This window comes from Heterocephalus glaber, unplaced genomic scaffold (assembly GCF_053883595.1).
Source record: "Heterocephalus glaber isolate CG9 unplaced genomic scaffold, H.glaber_assembly_v1.0 deba00001687, whole genome shotgun sequence".
Classification (NCBI taxonomy): Eukaryota; Metazoa; Chordata; class Mammalia; order Rodentia; family Bathyergidae; genus Heterocephalus; species Heterocephalus glaber.
In genome coordinates, this window is record NW_028258412.1 from 16,480,777 (window position 1) to 16,502,239 (window position 21,463).

General features: G+C 48.2%; 1 non-coding gene across 1 annotated transcript; it reads left to right on the plus strand.

The window, feature by feature from the left end:
- The first annotated feature begins 287 nt into the window (after positions 1-287).
- Positions 288-360, plus strand: Trnaa-agc (transfer RNA alanine (anticodon AGC)). Its single transcript has one exon. It is a non-coding gene; the product is annotated as a tRNA-Ala (tRNA).
- Positions 361-21,463: the final 21,103 nt, after the last annotated feature.

The window sequence follows — 21,463 nt, forward strand, 5'->3', positions numbered from 1 at the left end:
ACAGTTCGTCACCGGGGAGGGGGAGGGGAGGGAAACGGGGGTTGGGGACATGGGAGAGGCCGGTTCCAGAAGCCGCAGCCCTTGCATGGCAGCTTCGGCCACCTGCTCAAGACACACCAGCTGTTTGCTCCCCAAACCCCAGCATGTTTATTGCCTTGGGAGAACCTTCTACAAATCGGAGAGAAGTGACATTGGTAGGGTAGGAATGTTAGTAGGCAGGGAAGCCAGGGTGCTAAGGGTACCACTTAAACTGGCCACTTCGCAAGGGAAATGACAAGGCTTGGGCTTTGGATGTAGCTCAGGGGTAGAGCGCTTGCCTAGCATGCACGAGGCCCTGGGTTTGAACCCCAGCATTGCAAGTAAATAAGGGAGAAAGAAAGACAGCACTTTCTCAGTCTGTTTTCTCCCAACTCCAAGAAGGACTTGAATCTCAAGCTGGCTTTGTCCCCCTTCCCTATGCCCCCATCATCAAAAAGCCTTTAATCCCAGTGCTTTCTCTGATAGGAATTTTAGCCCAAGGAAATAATTAAAGACGAATAAAAAGATTTAGTTGCAGGATGTTCCTTACACCATGTAGATTGCAGTAAAGATTAAAAATGACCTCCACATCCAACTAACTGTAAGCAATGGATAATGGAATTAATATAGTTCTTCCATGAAAATCCTACTCTGATTTAAAAGGAAAAAAAGATTAAAAGGAAGTAAACCAAAATGGTCACAGTTTTTTTTTGAAAGTGGAAATATGGATGATTTTTTTGTTTGTTTTGTCTCTTTTCTGCAGTGAGTTCTTACTTTTTTTTTTTTTGGTACCAGGGATTGAACTTGGGTCCTTGCGCTTGTGGGACAGGTGGCAGAACTACTGAGCTAAATCCCAGGCCCGAGTTCTTACCTGTCTAATCAAAACCAACTTAAATTAGAAATGTATGACATCCCTAAGGTGTGCTGTCATAAATGAAACAAGAAGTGCTCCAAGATGGCGGCCTCATTGGAAGGTTGAACACCAACGAACACTGGGAGATAAAGTCCATTTGTGGGTTCTGTGTTTTTCTGAAAGCCACGGAGAGAGAGGTATGCTGGATGTGACCAGCCCTTGGAAGCTGCTACAGATTCTTGAACAAGAAAAGACACAGCCAGTTTTGAGTCAGACCAGGAGGAGCCAGTCCAATACTAAATGAGCTGGCTTTTTTTTGTGGGATTGGGTCCCCCACCCAACCAATGTGGGGGTCAAAGTTTCTAGAGAATTGTAGAGCTCTAGTTCTACAAGAAGTCTCAAGATGGCTCATTTTTAAAAAGAATGCTTGCAACCTGTAGAGCTCCATTGTTCAGTCTTGAACCAAGATGGTAGACAGGGTGGTACTGGCAACCTCAGGTCCTTATTCCTAGTCCCAACTCCAGCCCATCTCTCTGTTGTCTGGCATCTCTAAGGAGTTAACCACATCCACAGCTTTTGAGAGAACCTTAAACTCTGGCCCACTTTCTGAAGTGCCACTTAACATTTCATTCATTCATTCATTCATTCATTCATAGATCCATCCATCCATCCATCCATTCACCTAACACTACCTGTTAGGAGACAGTCATGCTAAGTGTTAGAGGAGGAATGGAATAGAAGGGAGAGCATGATGGCACATGGTAGGCACTCAATAAATACTTGTGGGAGGGGAGAGAGAGGAAGACAGACGGGGTAAGAACAGTTTTTACCCTCAAATAGCTCAAAACCAAATCCCAGAAACAACCACAACTGTTTATGGAGGACCGAAGCCGCTCTTTCGTAGGACTGGGAAAGTCATGTTCTGCAGGCCCAAGCAGGACACTTAACAGAAACAAGTTTAAAAAAAAAAATAAGTTGACCTCCAACTTCTCTATAAAAAGGATTTAATTCAACTCATTTCATGAGCCCCTACAACAAGCTAGATTGGGTTTTAAACTCCTCTTTCCCCAGTGTTACACGTTAAACTCAACATGGTCAGAGACCCCTGTGGAAGGAGAGAAAAGCAGACGCCCGGCAAGCGCCCCCGAGGGACGCATATTGTGCTCCTCTGAACAACGAGGACTTCTTTCTCCAACCCCAGCTACGGGCTTTCTTTTCCTCTGCTTCCGGGCTCCGTGCTGTGGTGGAGGAGGGAATGCCAAGCCTGAACGGGGCAAAACCATCGCCCATCGGCCCTGCCCTCGCTGCCTCCCTGTGCCGGCCATTCCGGCTACTCAGGCCAGGACGACTTGACGCTGCCAAGAGAATGTAAATCTAGAGTCCCTGGGAGACTCGAGGAAGTTGGCCGAGTCCTTCCCAGAGCTGCAGACGTGGAGAAGGAAGGGGAAAGCAGGAGGAGAGGAGAGGAGAGGAGGGGAGTGGGAAGGGGAGGGGAGGGGAGTGGGAAGGGGAGGGGAGGGGAGGGGAGGGGCCTCTGGTTCTCTTAATCATGGGGGCGCAGGGAGAGAGAGGAGAAAGTTCAGAGACAGAGGAGAAAGCCAGTGCTAAAGCAATTGCTATTGGCATCGCCGGGTTTCTCTTGGCCCAGGCCTGTCCTGGGAGACAGCGTGGCTCATGCTCTTGGAATTTGCTCCCCCAACGATTCACTCGGGGACTTGGCTTCAGCAGAGGATTTTAAAAAGAAGGCGAAAGAAAAGAAAAACCGCCAAGCCTCCGGTGAAAGGGGCACCCCCAAGCTTTCTGGAGCATCACTCAGGCTGGGGTGCAGGCTGGGGAGGAAGAGACACTTCCTCGGCTCCCACTGGAGACTCCGGCAGCGGTGATGGCTGCCTCCTGGGTCACGGTTCCGAGTGGGGACGGAAGCAGCCATCCCGAAAGGCCTCAGTCCTCGAAGGCCAAGGTGAGAGGCAGTAGACCAACAGTGAAGGGCAGGGTGGCATCCAGCACTGCCTGGAGCAGGACCCTCAGCCCCACTGCCCAGGTGACAGCACTCAGACTGACCTACCCGAGGGCACAGCGGCCGAGACAGAACCCTGCAGCTCCCTTTTCACCCTGGGTGCATGAACTCGCGCCACTTTATACCTAGGGAACTCTGGCCTGAGGTCCTCCGACTGCTCATGGCTGCCTCAGTAGATCCAGGCCCCCATGATATTAGCTAGTAAAGATACCTTGGTAATCTTCACTCACTTCCAACCAAAGAGCAGCACCTTCTTTTCCCAGGAATGCGGACAGTAAATCGCTGTGGAGTGAGCAGTACATGTGACGTAGGCACCCGTGCAAGTCACAGAGACTTCTGCATGTCACAAACAGTCATTGCAGATACACCAAAATATTGTCTGTGCTCTTCACAGTGTGAAGATCATGGTGGTAGATAGACCAGCAGCGACGTCTTGCAACTTACTGGAGAGAAAAAAGAGCTCTCTTGTTACTGTTTCTCAAATGTGGCTGTTAATATTCTAATATGTATATTACAGTATAATTGGTTTAATCCAGTGTGCTTTGTCTCATGCATTGGAAAGCATAGTTGAAATGGAGGCAGGGCTCCTGTGGAGATTACAGTGTGTCAGGGGAATGAGACAAATACACGCATCCGTGTGTGAGATGCAGCCTTAAAAGTAAAAGGAAAGCCAGGCATGGTAGTGCACACCTAACATCCCAGCTACCTGGGAGGCTGAGGGAACACGGACGGCAGCCTGAGCAACTTAGGGAGGCCCTGTCTCAAAAAATAAAAACAAAGAGCTGACGATGTAGCTTCGTGGTAGAGCGCTTGCCCTGGGTTCTGTTACCAGTACCACAAAAACATATAAAAAACCCCAAAACCAAAGTAAAAGGAAAGGAGGAAGGTGAGCCTTTTGAGGACAAGTGATTGCTTTAAAAAAAAAAATAAAGCAATGTATGTTTGCCATACAAAACAATTACATTTGTTTTGGAGAAAGGATTGCATTTTTATTGACTTTTTATTCTTACATGCATAGTGCCCAAACAGTGGAAATAATCAATAATGGTAGATTGCCAATAAATAGTATCCAGTACACAAGCTCAACCATTTCAACTCCCACTTCTGGCCCTTTACAAGTTGGGTGATCTTGGGCAAGTGAGAATTACCTTTGTGTATATGTGCCTCGATTTCCGCATCTGGGAAACAGGCATCACAAAACCTTTTTCTCAAGATGGTGGGGGCAGAGCAAATGAGATGCAAGTAGTGTGTTCAGTCTCGTCAGCAGAGGGCAAAGCTTAAAGGGTTTTCCTGCAGACCAGAGCCCGTTTTTCAGTTCTTTGGAAAGTGGGGAGATGAGGTGGGATTTTTGTTGTTATCAAAAGTTAGGTTGAAAAGGAAATTGCTTTTCTTTCTTTCTTGTTTTTTGGGGGGTTTTGCTGGAGATGGAACCTAGGCCTTGCACACGCTGAGCATGTGCTTTACCATCGAGCTGTATCCCCAGCCCCAGAAATTGCCATTTGGAGACTTGTTGCAGACTTGGGTGTATTTGTGTTTCACTGAGGTGCCTGGAACTCCCCGTGTCCGGGCTGCCCTGTGGCCCCACTGACCGTCCTTTCTGGGGCTGTGAAAGGGCCACAGGCATGTGTATCTCCCACGGTCCTGGCTTGCTTTGGGAGCGCTTACGTTTCCAAGATGAGCTGTGGGTCCCAGGCTTCTTTCCCGGGAACCAACCCTCAGCGCCTGCCCTACAGAGCCCAGCTGGAGTGGGGAGGGTCACGCTGCTGCAGAGCCATGCACCAGAGTGGGTCTGTGTGCCCCTCACGTGCCCCTGGCACCCCAGATGCCACCTTCATGGAAAAAGCATTGTCTTGCTTCATTGTCCAGGGAGGGGCGGGGGCAGAGCTGGGCAATGCTCCGTATCTTTGGCTTCTTGCTCCGGCACAGGTGCAGGTGGGACAGCACCTGCCTCACCTTGCCAGGGAAGGCTGCGCTTCTCTCTTCTCCCAACCCACCCCATTTGCTCAAAAGATGCCTGAGTCTGAGACCTGGAACAGCCTTTGAAGGTATGCAGCCAACTGAGTTTAATTAAACTGCAGTTCCAAGCCAGCAGCATTTTTCTAAGAAAGCAGGGCAACTCCTGAAAGTCCCTGATACTCCCATGCAGCCCATTTCCTGAGCTTCAGACCACTGTCATCAAAGTGCCCAGAGCGGGGCTGGCCTTGATGATGGATCAGGTGACAACACGTTGTTTAAAAAGCCATTGTCACTGTCTCGTGTCTAAGTTAAGGGCACCGTGGCTCTCCCTTACTCTGCACTGGCTTCCCAAAGCTGAAGTTGGAGGACCTTTGACTTTTCAACTTGGCTTCTTAGATAGCCCCAGAGGGCATTGTCTTGGACAGCCCTGTTCCTAGCAGCTTGAGATGGGGCAGCATCAGGGTCTGGAGCCAAATGTTGATTGGATTACTGCACTAAGTAGGGCAAAGTGGCGGCTGAGGAATACTGCAGCTTCCAAACATTCTTTTCAGTCATTCATTCTGCAATTATTGAGCCCTTATGATGTGCTGGGGTCTGGGGATATAATGGTGAACAAGACAGCATGCTTTCTACCTTCGTGGAGCTTTATATGGTCAAGGGAGAGCTAGACAATAAATATATAAGCAAATAAAGACATAAAACAGTTACAGATTGTTGTAAGTGCTAAAAAGAAACAGATGGCTGGAGAATAGTGGAGGGATATTCTTAGATAAAGTTAAAGAAGAGCTCTCTGAGAAATGACATTCAAGCTGAGAGCTCAAGGATGAGACAGAGCCAGCCGTGGGGAGATGCAGGGGGAGAATATTCCAAGGCAGCAGGAGCAGTGAGTGCAAAGGCCCTGGAGAGGGGAAAGCTTGGCAAGAGGTAGGAATGGACAGAAGGCCAGGGTTGCTGGCGTATAATGAACAAGAAAGACAGTGGCCAGAGACAGGAGAATGAGAAAGACAAGGACAGTTTGCTGGGCTGTGGAAACCATTGTAAAAGAGTTTCGATTTTACTCAAGGGGGTTGAAAGGGGGACTGAAATTTTCACGGCTCCACCTATGGATTTGTTAAATGGATGGATGGATGAGAAATATGCTTCCATTTGGAAGCCTAGGCATCAAAGTCATGAGCAACTACGTTGCCATCTGACCTCCTAAGCACTAGCACTCAGTTGTTGGCCCTTTTTGCGTAGATGACTATAAACAAGCTAAAGAAACGGTTATGGGAAGAATCAGGCTCAGGTCTATCTCGGCTGCTGTACTGCCTGAAAGTTAAAGAATTGTCACCCCGTCCCCATCAGTGGTACCCACAGAACACAACATAGAACTGTTTGAAACAGTGTCCCCTAGCATTGTGCAATTGGAGGTCCTGGCCTAGCTTGAGACTCACTGTGTGACCTGGGACAAGCCATGTGTCCCCTCTGGGTCTCCGTTTCAGGGTGTATTAGAGAAGACAGTGCTGCCTCTACCCCTCAGCATTGTTGAGAACTTCCAAAGAAGGATACATAACTAGGCTCCAATGATGAGCTTTGGGACCCATGTACGACCTGAAATCGCATGGAAAGCGTGTGTATTGTGTGTGTGTTCACCTACATAAGTAAGTAAAGTTTTGCAAAGAACAGGATTCCAAAGTCGCTCAGTAATTTCTCAAAGGGAATTGGCTCCAAGACACTTGGCGGCTGGATCTGCTATCAGTTCTTGAATTGCTGTCTGGCTTCTGAGATCTACTTGCTTGTTGGCATCTTGCTTTCTCCCCGGGTCTGCGAGCTGCTTGGTGGCAGGTTATTGTCTGTGTTGACACCAACGCCACCTCCCATTATGCTGATACCAGGCTCCTCGGGACCTGGCCAGCAGTGACCCAGCATCTAGGGGCCAAATCTGCCCACCATACAAAGTGGAGGCCCCCGAGCTCTGGCTGATGCATCAAGGGCCGAAACAGGTAACATGAGCTACTCACTGGTGTAGCTGGTGCTGTCTGCAAACGAGATCGTTTTGTTCCTCCCAGGTAAGAAGCTGCCATATTTGTTCCTCCCAGGTAAGAAGCTGCAAGAGCCCCTTTGGGCTCTTGCAGGAGCTGTAGCTACCCTGGGAATTCGGGCACCACGCTGGGCCAATGAAGTTTCTGCTTGTGGTTTCCACAAGTGCTTTTAACTCCCTCTCCCCATGGGAGGATGATCCAGGGTGGTTCCTGTGCTCCACACAGCCCCAGCGCTGCACCCAGCACATTACAGGCACTTAACAAAAGCTGCGGGTATGTAATGGTCATTCCTAGCCTGCTCCACTTACCTCTCTCAAGCCCATTCCTCACGGTTCTCCCACCTCTTCCTGATGAGTAACAAACTTAATGGGACCTTGGGTGGATGCTGAATCTTCTCAAGAACTCAAACACTTGGCTCTAATAATCTCTTCATCCCCATCTCTGAGTTAGATTAAAAAGGAGCCGGGCAGTAGGGGTTCCACCCTCCCCAGCCCCTTCCCACCAACTTGGTGTTATGTCAAGGATAAGAAATTCTTCACTCAGCCCCGCCACCATCCCAAGCTCCTAGGGCAGAGAAGCTGAGCCAGTCCCAGCACCCGGAAGGAAGCTCCCCCACTGCCATCCCATGCTTCTAGGGCAGAGAAGGTGAGCTGCATGGGTGCCAGAAGCATCCCCCCCGCCCACCTGTGGAAATGAGAAGACACATAAACAAGCCTCGAAAACAGACTTCCAGATCACCTACAGCAATCCCAAAGGGAAATGAGATGGAACAATCTGATACTCAACCACCTGGACTCTCTGAACTGGCAACAAAAGAGGATCTGGGAAAAATGAAATCAGAAATAATTACTCAGATAGCAGCAAAGATTTTGCTCATGGTGCAAGACATGATTAATAAATCTAGAGAGGACACAGATAAAAAAAATAGAGGATCTGAGGAACATGATGAAATCCCAACATAGGAAATAAATGGAATCCATAAAACAGATGCAAACAGATTTCCAGGAGATTAAAAACTCGACTGAAAGTCTACACAGCAGAATGAACCAATGTGAGGATAGAATTTCAGATACAGAAGATAAGATTGCAATTAGTGACCAGGAAAAGAAAAATTGCTTTTAAATTATAAGGGACCACAAGAAATCAATGCAGCAGCTGCTAGATGATGCAAAGAAGAATAACATAAGACTGACTGGAGTCAATGAAGAAAGAGGAGAGAGTGCAGATGACATAAAAAAACTGTTCACACAAGTGATGGCAGAAAACTTCCCAAGGAGGGGAAAAGAATTTGACATACAGATAAGTGGGGCATATAGGACTCGAACTAGCCTGATCAAAAAAATCTACACAGAGGCATATAATAGTTAGGATTCCAGAAACCCAACAGAAGAACAAAATTCTACAAGCAGTGAAAGAAAAGAAACAAATCACATACAAAGGAAAGCCCATCAGAATCACAGCAGACTTCTCAATGCAAACCCTCAAGGCAAGAAGAGCTTGGAGTGATGTATTTCAAGCCCTAAAGGAAAACAGCCTCCAACCCAGATTGATGTACCCTGCAAAACTATCTTGCAAAATTGATGGAGAAATACGATACTTTCATGACAAAGAGCACCTCAGGAACTTCATGAATACCAAACTGGCACTCCAAAAAATTTTAGACAATACCCTAGGAAAAGACAATGAGGATCACAACCCCAGGAAACCCAGCAGAATGAATCCATTGGGAGTGACAAATTAAACGCAAAGGGGGAGAATCCAACAAAAAGAAAAAGTCATGACAAGGCTTTTAAAACTTTTAACTTCATCTCCGTAATGAGTGTATAATTTAATCTTGTTATTGTACTGATTAGTATTTTTCTGATTCTAGAGTTGCACACCTTTCCTTGTGCTACACTGGCTATTTATCATCTTATGTCTACTTTTTAATTGGGTTGTCTATTAATGAGCTGTAAGAATTCTTTATATATTCTGGTCATAGGTTATATGCATTGTAAATAGGGTCTGTTTAAGGACTACTTTTCCTTTTAATGATGCCATTTAAAGTTCTAAATTTTGATGGAATCTCATTTATCAATTTTTTTCTTTTATACATCATGTTTTTTATATCCTAGGTAGTTCTTGCCTACCCTGAATTCATAAACATTTTCCCTTATAATTTCTTCTTAAAGTTTTGTACTTTTAGGCTTTCATATTTTGGTTCATAGATCCTTTCAAGTTATTTTCATGTATGGAAATAAAGGCTTGAGGTTAAGTTTTTATATACAGATACCAGGTGTTCTAGTGCCGTTTGCTGAAAACACTATCTCTTCCTCAGCTCTTGAATTGAGTTTATATTCTATAAAATGCTAATGTTAAATAATCTTTCAAAACTCAGTGGACCATATATGTGTGGTTCTATTTCTAGATTCTGTTTCATTCCAATGATCTATATGTCTTTCCTTACACCAACACTGCCTTGATTACTGTAGCTTTAGAAGAAGTCTTAAAATTAGGTACTAAATGTCTTCCAACACCTTTTTTTTAACTTTTCTAGGTCCTTTGTACTCCTACATAACTTTTAATTTCAATATCCAATTCTTCATTTATAGCAAGTATACACAGACCTGAATTTTTATATATACCTTGTGTTTTCTAATCCTGCTAAATTCAAATACAAGTTCTAGGTGCTCCTCGAGATTTCTTAGTATTTTCTCTGTAGATGATCATTTCATCTACATATAAAGATTTTGCTTCTACCTTGCCAATCCTATCCTAATTGTGCCATTTTATTGCCAGATTATTTTGGTTGGGGCTAGGTTTCAAAGTTTAATGGACAGATAAAGAGTAAGCATATCTGCCCTTGTTCCTCACCTTAAGGAGAAAGCATTGTATCTTCTCCATTCATATAAGACATTCTCACTGGAAGTATGGAGTACATGTCTTTAATCTGTTGAGAATTTCTGTTCTACTTCTAGGCTCCTGATAGCTTTTACCATGAACAGCTGTAGTATTTGGTCCAATACTTTTTCTCCAACTGGTGACAGGATCATACGGCTTTTTCCTTTCCTCTGTTAAAATGATGACTTACGGGGGTGGATCTTCCAATGCTGACTGAACCAACACTGCCATCCCTATAACAAAACCACTTTCTACATTCTGCCAGATCTGACTTCTAATAGTTTGTTTTGTTAAACAAATTTCTATCTATGTTCATACTTTTTTCTTCCATTATCTTTATCCAGTTTTAGGATTAGCACAATGTTGATTTCCTAAAATGAGGGGAAAAGTGTTCCTTCTTTTTTTCTGCTTTGTTTGATATAATTTATCAGTTAAAATGTATATGAGCCTGCTGTTGTCATATAGGTAGGTTTTCTAGCTAGGAATATACTTTCTTTAATAGGTGCTATTCAAATTTTGTATTTCTTCCAAAGTTAGTTTCATTAATTTGTCTTCCAAGGTACTTCTTAGAAGTTGTCAAATTTATTTCAAAACAGATTTTTGTAATATGCTTTCTATATCCTTTTAAATTCTGTAAAATCTGTGGTAATGTCTCCTAGATCTTGATATTGTAATTTAAAAAATGTATAATTGATATTGTATAATAGGAAAAAAAGGTCTAAAGGAGCAGGGGAAGTGGGAGTGGTAGGGGAAAGGAAAGAAGGGAAAAGAAAAAATATGAGAAAAGGAAAAAAATGGAAACAAAGTCTTTGCAAATAGGGAAGGGTGGAGGGGGTGAAGGGAGGGCAGGGGAAGGGGAAAAAATAAGAACCAACATACATCATGTAATGGTACAAGATCCCAATGATGAATGTAACTGTATTTTATACCTAAAATGTACCAATAAACTTAATGGGAAATAAATAAATAAAACCAAAAAAAAAAAAGAAATTCTTCGCTCAGTAGCGCAATCCAAGGCAGGTGGACTGGCAACCAGGATCTGTTGCCTCAGACACTTGTTTGTGAAGTTGATCTGTCCTAAGACCACTGAAATTGTTTTTTTGCTTGGAGGCAAAGCAGATCTTTCTAATTGTGCTAATGTTCTGATAGCCCTCCAGTTCTTGAGGTGTGAGAAAATCTCCTAGCTTGAGAGATACCCACAGGGAGGAAGAGGCCTCTGAGGAACTTTCGGGTCACCCAGAAACACAAGAAGTTCAAGGTGAGTCTCGGCAGCTCGCCCCAGGGGTGTGAGTCAGGATGAGGTGGGCTTGGGTCTGCACAACAGCCTTAGACTTGTCCACCTTCCTGGGCTCCCAGAACAAAACCCAGGATAGACAGTGGTTACAGCAGGGGAAGAAGCATGGCCCAGGCTTCCCACGTGGCCTCCAGTGGCTCCAAGTAGCTGACTAATCCATGGAGAGAGTGGGTTGGGACTTTCTGGGTGCCTCGTGGACTTTATGGGTTTAATATCAGCCACCCCATGTGTCTCATTAGGGGACCCAGAGCCCAAAGCAAAAACACAGATGAAAGTGCTCTGAAACGTACTAGACACTGCAAGGTGACACTGCTGCAAACTGGGGGCGCTGTTCTCTGAGGAAGACCTGCAGGATTGAAGAGCCAGAGGGGAACTCAGCTGGAGCTCTGCTGGTCTTCCAGAAGGGTCTAGAGGGTGGAAAGCCACCCTGGGCGGGGGGGCAAGAAGCCAACCCCTGAAAGGCAGCCCCTCAAATCCTGCAACCTGTACAATCTGATTTGGAGGAAGGATCTTTGTAGATGTGACTGTTTATTTTTGATGGGACTGAGAATTGAACCCAGGGCCTTCACACAGAGCTACATCCCCAGCCCTTTTTAAATTCTGAAACAAGGTCTTGCTAAATTGCCCAGGTTTGAGGTTGTAACTCCCTTACCTCAGCCTCTCCAGAGTGCTGGGATTGCAGGTTTGTGCCACTTGCAAGATCTTGGTTGCAAGATGACCCAGGTAGCACATACTAAACACTGGAGCAGACAGGGGGAAACCTGTCCAGGTGACACAGGCAAGTTCGTCATGGGAGACATTGAAACAAGTCCAAACTTCCAACTGTTCAGGAAGGAAACCTGCATCTGGGCATGGTGGTGCACACCCATAATCCTAGCACTCTGGGAAGCTGAGGCAGGAGGATCAAGAGTTTCAGCTCAGCCTGGGCAATTTAGCAATTCAGTGAAACCTGTCTCAAAATGAAAAAGGGCTGGGGATGTAGACTGGTACAAGGACCAGGGGTCCAACTCCCAGGGCCGAAGAAAGAGACAGAGTATGTGTGCTTGGTGGGAGACCTTGCCAGGCTCCAAAAAGGGGTGCACACAGCTTCATCCTCTGTGCCCCAGGATCTGGGTGGTGGTGGTAGGAGCAATAATCCCAGCCCCCTGCTCAGGGGCAGTGCTGACACTCATAGGATCATGCTGATTTTCTGCCTCTCCCATAGCCCCATGGGGGCAGGGGGACCCTGGTACATCCGGGACGGGCCTCCAGCTGCTGGGCCCAGCCCAGATGTGTTCAGGCTGTCAACATCCCCACTGCACTGAGAGTCACTTATTTTAAGGATCGCGAACTGGTCCTCAACAGTGAGAGAATGAGGGGCTAGCTTTGAACTTGCATGTTCCAGCTACATCTCCCTTCAGGAAGTCATCCTGAAATTGCTGTTTCCAGCACAGCAAGAGAGCAAAGCTGGGATCCATCTGCCCTTCGGTCCCTCCTTATGTGATCCTCCTGCCTCAGCCTCCTGGAATGCTGAGATTACACTTTGTGGCTTTGTGTCACTTTGCCCAGCTTAAATTAAGGATATTGAGTTGAGGTCATCTTCCTGAATCACCCAGGTTAGACCTAAATGCAATGTATCCGTACATATCAAACCCAGGAAAGAGCTGGAAAGCCCCCCCCCCCGGCACACACACACACACACACACACACACACACACACCAGGCCCTCCAAGGCATGGAGAAGTCTGTGGACACCGCTGGGACTCAGACCAGCACACAGCAGGCTCAGGTCCACCCTATGAGTTTGCCAAAGGTCAACAGCAAGCTCAGGCTGAGAACTCCACTGACAGTGTGGTGCTGAAAATCCAGGCGTAAGGTGGGGCCAGACCCAGGGCTCCAGGGAGCAGAGGTTCTGCAGCAGCCCCTGACTCTGGTGCCAGTGGGGGTCAAGTAGGGAAGGACTGTTACTGGGCCAGACTTAACATACTTCCAAAGCCACCCCTGTAATTTCTTCCAGCAAGGAAAGCATGTTTGAGGGGAGAGGTGTCCAGCCCAGGGACATGTCAGGAAGTGGGTGTAGGTGCCACACAAGGAGTGAGGTGCAGTCCTGCTTCCTTCACTTTGTCTCTGAAGCCGCCTGCTCAATATTGTTGGGATTATTGTTACCCAGAGGTGAAGAAGGATGTTGGAACCTTCAAAGGACAAAGGTCCCCAGCCATTCCAGAAACTAAAAATAGAAGGCACTGTCTTGCATCACTTAACTGATCCATTCCATGAATATTTTTACAGACCTACTATGTGCTGATGATTTATGGGCAGGGGACAAGTCACAAGTAGTCTGCTCTTATGGTTAACTGAGCACCTACTATGTGCCAGGCCCCTTATTAAAATGATGTCAAATAACAGATGCTATCTTGACTTACACAGGGCTCATGCTATGCCAAGGATGGTCAATATTCCTGCAGACAGTAATAGCAGCTTAGTAACGCGGGTTGACCCTTGCTACACACCATACATGGGCTGGGTGTTGTGGGAGCGTAGTGACTTCTGAGGACTGAACACTATCAGGGCCTACAGCATCCAAAGAGAAAACAGACCAGGTCCTCACTCCTCCCACTACCAAGTGGCAAAGGAAGACCTTGAACTTGCCCAGAATCCAGAATGCTCGCTTTTAATTATGCTGCCCACTCGTTAATTCTCAAATCAGCCCTGCAAACAGCTGTTTTCGCCCCATTTTGCAAACCGAGGTCAGCGCCTGAGAGAGAGGTTTTCCTGTGACTGCTACTCAGGCTAGGAATGGGGCAAGGTCTGGCCTCTGCTGAAGAAGTTAAAGGGACACCAAAATCCCTTCAGGGACCTTGAGAAGTAGTGTTCAGTGCAGGCTTTTCAAGCTCAGAATGAATGCAGAATCATCCACAAGGAACAGAAACATCAACATTTTAAAGAAAGACCAGGTTCCACCTTAAATGTGATTTGCCTCATCCTAATCTGACTTGTCTTCAATTCAATTTTTTTCACAATTAGTTCATTATGGATATTTTTGGCCTTAATTTTCAATTCTTAAAAATACTGTATTCTAGGGAGGGGAGGGGAATGGGGAAAAAATAAGAACCAAGATACTCATGTAAAGGTACAAGATCCCAATGATGAATATAACTGTATTGTATGCCTAAAATGTACCAAGAAACTTAATGGAAGAAAAAATACTGTATTCTCACAGGGCATGGGGCCATACCTCTGTAACCCCAGCACTCTGGGAGGCTGAGGCAGGGGAACAGTGAGACCCTGTCCCCCAACCCCCTCTGCCCCATAGCTGGGGATGGAACTCCGGGCCTGGCACATTTATCTTCATTATGGAGATTTGGGGTTCACACCCTTTAATTCTGCACCTTCTAAATGCCTCAGTCGCCTCCCCTAGTCTGTGGGGCGTGGATCATTTCATTCTCCCACTGCCCCAGGAAGCAAGTCTTACCATCCACGCGGTTCGTGTTTCATAGACTAGGAGTCTGCGGGCTCGTAGGGGCTCAGGGCTTGGCTTCAGATCATACAGCGGAGGGCGGACCTGGAAACCCAGCCGGGCTTCCTGGAGGTGAGGTGGGGTGGGGTGAGGTGGGCATCCCGGCTGGGAAAAGCCCCAGCCCCAGCAGCGCCCGGGATTCCTGCAGGGAGTGGGGTGGGGGGATCTGGTGGCCAGGACCCCGATCCCCCAGATCCCAGCTTTCCACATCCCATTGTTCCCTGAGCATCGGTCCGGTAACCCGGGCTCACCCAGGCCTGGGATCCCTCAAGCCGGGGGCCGTGGCGGCAGGGACCACGGTTCCCGTCTGCCCGGCTCGCGCAGCCCCGCGGTCCGAGCGCCGCTGCCGCCCAGAGAGCGAGCCGCGCCGCGCAGTGGTGCAGGAAAGCAGCTGGTAATGAGCAGAATGGGTTCTAATGGGGTTCGCGCAGATAGAGCAGATAGCAAATTAGGGCCTAATTGGCATGCACGAGGCGGCGAGAGCTGCGCCGCAGACCCGCTGGGGACGCCCCGCCCCGCCCGCGACCGCCCGGAGCCAGGCGCGGGGACCCCTCCGGTGTGAAGCGACGCCCTCCACGGATCTCCCCGTCCCATGCATTGCCACTCCCCCGGCCCTCCACCAATCGTCCTGTTTCCCCCCCACCGCCGCCCGGATCTCCCCGCCCCTCCCGTGCTCGCCCCGCCCCTGAGCACCCAGGCCCTGCCTGGGAACCGGCATCGCAGCGGAGCGGGACTGGCGGCCATGACCTTTATTGACCACACTCCTTGTAAATTGTTTGAACCGCTGAGAGCGTGCACGTTTCACGTTGGCTTTTGGGAGTTTCTTTTTTCTCTATTGGTGGAAAAGAGGAAGAGGGTGTGAGGAGGTAGCAAGGGGAAAGAAGTGGGACAGGAGAGAAAGAGGTGTGCGGGCTGAGCAACCCAAAAGCCTGCGCGGATAATCGGAGTGATAGGAGCAGAGTTGGGCGCCGACCCGGGGCCAGGTTCCGAGCTGGCTGGTGGTGCAACGTGCATCATCAGAATCTTAGAAGTGCTTTTAAAAATAGACAAGAAAAACAAAACCTTAGTGGCCTGTGTGTGGCAGACACAGAAACAAGCATTACCTCTGGAGTCCGGAGCAAGCTCAGTAGGGGCTCGCGGGGTGCCCTTGGGGAAACAACTAAGCCTCTCTGCTTCCAGCTCCTCCTGGGCACAGTGGAGAGAAGCGGAGCTCCGCACCTCCTGGAGGTGGAGAGACTGACCCTAAGTCACGCAGCGAGCCTGTGGCTACTTGGTATTCGAACCCAGACCTGTCTGACCCTGGATCTCACGTTATTTCTAGGGCACTTTGCACAAGGCACTAAGCAACGACCACATAGTCTGTTCCACACAGCACCAGGAATTAGCCTGGCGAGGCCTCTTCCAGTTGGGAGGTAGCATCTCTTCCTTCCATCCATGTCACGTACCTTTGCTATCTTTGGGGAGCAGTCAGAGTTCAGGAACCTCGGGGAACCCGGTGCTGACCATTTCAACAGGCTCTGATCAAATAGTGGGGGAGATTTGGGACTGAACTTAAACCTAGTTTTTCGCTGCAGGACTTTTCCGAGCCTTTCACAGCCTCACATCCATGCAACTGACTATCCCAAGAGGGTTGGTGGTAAGGAGCATTTGGCAAACAGATTTAAAGTGGGAACCAATTCACAGAGCACCAAAAACTTCACAGTTGAATGATGGAGTTGGAATTGTGTTTCTCGAAGCATAGCCCACCACAGCCTTGCAGTCAGAACCTTCTTTGCGTCTCGAACCTTCCCTGAGCCTGCATGTGATCCCAGGACATCTGGGGAATCTGGAGACTTAGAATCAAGTGCTCGGTGTGGGAGATTATGCACTGAGTGGTGGAGCTCATGGTGGGGACACCGTTCGCTCTGCCTTTGGCCCGGTCCCTGTCCCTTTGGCACTCACAGTCTGGTTGAAAGAATAAAATACACCCAGCAGCCCGGCTCACGACATCTGTGACAAAGGCCAACTGCAAATATTTTGGAACCACAGTGCTTCTATTCCCCAAGCACATTTAGAAATTTTTATTAGATTTTTAATTATAAAATTAATACAATAGGAAAGAAAGGAAAGGAAAAATTACGAGAAAAGGAAAGAATGGAAACAAAGTCTTTGTAAATAGGGAAGGGTGGAGGGGGTGAAGGGTGCACAGGGAATGGGGAAAAAGGAAGAACCGAGATGCATCATGTACAGGTACAAGCACCCAATGATAAATGTACCTAAAATGTCCCAATAAAAAAGTTTAAGCAAAAAAAATTAATACAATGAACAATCCCCTTTGTTTTTTTTAAGAACCCATTTAAAAAAATAGAAAATAAAAAAAGCTTCCATTCATACTTTTTCTTCTGCACCTTCCTCCTGAACCGTTATGTGGTTATTTCCTTCCAGACTTTCCCATGCATAAACAAACATGTAAATGTGGAATTTGCTTTTCACCAAAAATTGGGTCACACGATGTGCACTGCTTGTAACCTACTTTTTTCACTCACCTATACACGATAGCCCTCCTGTTCCTAATATACTCAGAGCAATCTCCCATGCTCCTGATGTGCCCCGAAACACTCATTTTGTGAACCCCCAGGAAGGAAAAGCTGCAAAAGCCACCTCACCTATTAGATGCCTATTGTGTGCCGAGGTCTGTGAACTAAGGGAAGTGCATGTGCAGAGGTGGAGGGCCAGGAAGTCAGGCAAGCGGGGCTGGTGTAGGAGATGTGACCTCCCTTTTGAGGCCCCAGGCCATGCCATTCTCCACCTGTCCTGGTCCCTTTCACTGTGAAATGCATCTTCTAAGGAGGTGGGAATGTGGCTGGTCTGGTGTGGCCGGAGTGTGGGTCAGGTGTCTGCAGGGTTTTGCCCAGAGTCCACTGCGCCTATGAAGTTCCTCCGGCAACTCTGATCACCTCAGAAGGTGTTCTCAAGTGGAATCACCGGGATGGCGGCTCTTTCTTTCACTTAGAAGTGCACCTGACAAAAGGCTAAACTCAGGGACACAAATGAGTGCCCTCAGCATGTCACCAGCCACTTGTCATGTTCATTCACACATTCAGGGGTTGGATGCAGCCACAATTAACTGGCCAACCAGCATTTGGCGGGCTCTCCAGAGTTGCTCAAAGACTGCTGTGGTGGCAGCAGTAGGAGGGATTCTAATTGCAAGGGCAGATATTTGTCCCTGGAGCACAGGGAGCCTGGGAGAGGGGCCCCTCTCGGAGTTTCCCAGGAGGCAGCTCGGAGTAAGCAAGCAGTCACAATTAGTCTTCAAAATGCAGCTCCATGGACCCACAGACTCTGACCAGTGTGGATGCCTCAGTCCTGAGACAGGGCCCCCTCGGTTCCTCTGGTGCTGATTCCTGTGAGCTCCCGGAGACTCTATTAGGCAGCGGATGACTGACATTCTCCAGCATCAGCACAACCACGCAGGAGTCCTTAAATCAGCAGAATCAGGCTGCGCAGCCTGTGCCATTGTCTCCATTCAGTTCCTCCAGTGGATCTCTTGTGCCCGGTGAGATCTTTATCACTTGTCACGGCAGCGATGCGTAGTGAGCCTGCAATAGCAGAGTCAGTCCTGGCTGCATAAAGATATCAGCAACGAGAGAAGGCCCGGGCCAGGCCCTGCCCTGAAGCCCAGGTGCCCCACTCGCCTGTCCTGGGCCGTGTCACTTCTTGTCCTGTTCATCCACACCCGCATCTGTCCCACTGCCAAAGACAAAGCCCGGAGTTGCACTCTGCTCAGACCATGGTCATTACAGCCTGGGCTGGAGCTCCGATGGGTGGGGGGCAGGCACGCAGATCTGGGGGCCACCCGGGACAGAGCAGCCTCCCCACATCCCTCCAATGCCAAAGCTCCAGCAAAAGTGGTGACCAGGCTGCAGGATCCGGGACTGGTTCCTAACAGCACATGGTGTCTAGAAAAATCCACACTGGAAGGATTTCTGACATAATCCTACCAATCGGCATAGTTGTACAGGTTGAGCATCCCTAATCCAAAAGGCCCAAGTCCAGGATGTTCTGATGTCCAAAACTCTTTGGGCACCAATGTATTTTTGTTTTGTTTTGTTTTTGTTACCGGCGATCGAACTCGGGTTCTTGTGCTTGTGAGGCAGGTGGCGGAACCACTGAACTAAATCCCCAGCCCCTGGGCACCAGTGTAATTCCACAAGTGGGAAATTCCTCCACTGGCCTCGTGGGACCTGTCACGCTAAAGAAATTGTGCAACGTGGCCTTCAGGAACAGAAATGAATTCTGTGTTGACACTTGGGGCCCCTCCCCAAGAGATCTCATTACGTGTATGCAAAAACTCCTAAACCCAAACATTCCTGGTCCCAAACATTTCAAATAAAGGACCCTCGACCTTTGGTTGAACAATAAACCGGCACGGTCACACTGAAGCAGACGCGCTGAATGCAACTTGAACTGCACGCTGTAAGTGGTAAAATGTCAATACTATGCCATGTGCATTATACTACAATTTTGAAAAACAACTCCCACTTAGTGAACAATTGCCCTCTTCTAGGTATTTTGCTTGCTACTAATCCTTAAAATGTTCCAGCAAATGGGACAGATTATGCTCATTTTAAAGGCAGGGAAATAATTTCCAAGGATGTCCACCTAGCGAGTAGCGGTCAGCATTGGAACTAAGTCCACTGCTCCCCAAACCCCCTGCGCCTCTTAGGGTTCACACCACATCTGGATTATTCCCAGTGAGAAGATCTGATTTGCCAAAGGGAGTTGTCACTGGCCCCTTCCACCCAGGGTATCACTGGACTTCAGATTCCCCAAGAGGTGCAAGGCCCAGCAGACACGAGGGAGGTGAAGATGAACGAGATCCTGCAGATGCCTGTGTCGCAGGCAAAGGCAGGAATAGATAGAGAGGGCGCAGGCAGAATAACAAGTCCTTCAGGAGCAGGGGAGGTATAGACAGACGGCCACAGCCGAGCTCTGCCAGTGTGTAGCTGGCTTCCTCCAGGAGGCAGAGGAGGGGTGCACTGGCAAAGGTGTTGCAGCTGAGGGCCCCGGCCAGGACGTCCAGCTGGGCCAAGTGGGGCTCGGAGAAAGGCGTTTAAGGATGTGCTGCAAAAAGGTGGGCATGGTGGTGCACACCTGTAATACCAGCACTCAGGAGGCTGAGGCAGGAGGATCGAAAGTTCAAGCCTAGTCTGGGCAAACTAGCAACTTAGCAAGACCCTGTCTCAAAACATAAACTAGCTAGATAAAAATAAATGAAAAAATAAGTAGAATATGGTGGAAAATGAGCAGGGACTGACGGTGGGAACAAAGGAGGTGGGGCTGTGCCTTCTAAGCACTGGACAGCCTCAGAAATGAGAGAGCAGCAGAAAGCCAGATTGTATTTGTAGGGTTTCGAGGGAGAGGATCCACCTCACCTTTCTGGGGATTTTTTTTTGTCATGGTTAAAAATGATAATTGAAATAACTCACTTCTTCCTCCACTAGTAAATAAACAAAATGTGGTGTAGCCATCGTGGAATATTATTCAGCTATGAAAAAGGATAAAGTCCTGACCCATGATATATCCTGGATGGACCTTGAAAATACTAGGTGATGTGAAAGCAGCCAGTCCCAGAGAACCACATGCAATACGATTGCACTGATGTGGAATGTCCCAAAGGCCACTCCGTAGGGGCAGAGAAGAGCTTAGCAGTTGCCTGGGACTGGTAAGGGGGAGGGGAGAATGGGAGTGACTGATAATGGGGTTGGGGTTCCTTTTCGGGGAATTAGACTATTCACAACCTTGAGAATATACTCACATACCCCCAAATTGCACGCTTTACAAGCAAAGGGGTGAAAGTGGCTGGGTGTGGTGAACACGCCTATAATCCAGGCCACTTGGAAGGCTGAAGCAGGAGGATCACAAGTTCAAGGCCAGCCTGGACAATTTAGCAAAACCCTATTAAAAAATAGGGCGGGGGTATGTAGCTCCGTGGTAGAGCACCTGCCCAGTACTGCACACACAGCTAAAAAGTGGACTCAGAGCATGTGAATTATACCTCAATGAAGTTATTTAGAAACAACAGAACTACAAAAGTAAAAGTTGGAAAGATAGAAGTCACTTCTAGTGCTAGCTCCCCACTGATGGCTGTTTTCCTCCGAGCATTTCCCACCTCCACCTGGCCCTTCATCCAAACCCCCTCCGCATCCCTCCAAGGTCTCCATTGTTGCTTTCAGTGTTTCCGGAAGGTAGATGTGTTCATTCAGCAAATAGGTTTTTGAGCACCTGCCAGTGGGCCCTAGACAAGGCCTCTGTTTTCTCAGAGCTTTTTTTTTTTCCTGGTCAGGAAGGCAGGAAACAAGTAAAACAATAAGCGAACCAGAGAATTCCAGGTGGTGAGAGGTGTGATGCTATGAATACAAATCCATAGGAAATGAGACAAAAAGGCAGGGCATGGAGGCAGTTTCAGGCGGCCAAGGATGGAGGTGTGACCTTTCCGGTGAGACTTAGCTGAGGAGCAGAGAGCAGTTATGTAAATATCCTAGGGAAGGTGTTGTGTGGAGAGGAGACATCAAGTGCAAAGGCCCTGGGGCAGCAACAGAGTTTTCTGTTTTAGGAACAGTAAGAGTCTGGGTGAACACAAGAAGGGCAGATTTAAGGGAGGAGAGATGTGGGTAAGGCACCAGGTGGATGGCAAAGGAACCACCTAAGGCTGCTGTGGACAGCACACTCACCAGGAGCAGAGTCCCAGCCGGCAGGATCTGGCCCTGGTACAGCGTCAAAGTCACCTTCCAGCCTGTGCTTGGGAAGAACCCAGGGTCCGGAACCGGCCCAGAGGTGGCCCTCGGTCAGGACCAGGTGTTTGGTGCTCTGCTGCGCTGGGAGCCAGGTGATTCCCAGCTCAGCCACCGGAAGCCACACCCAGAGAGCCCTGGAGGCCCACAGCCGG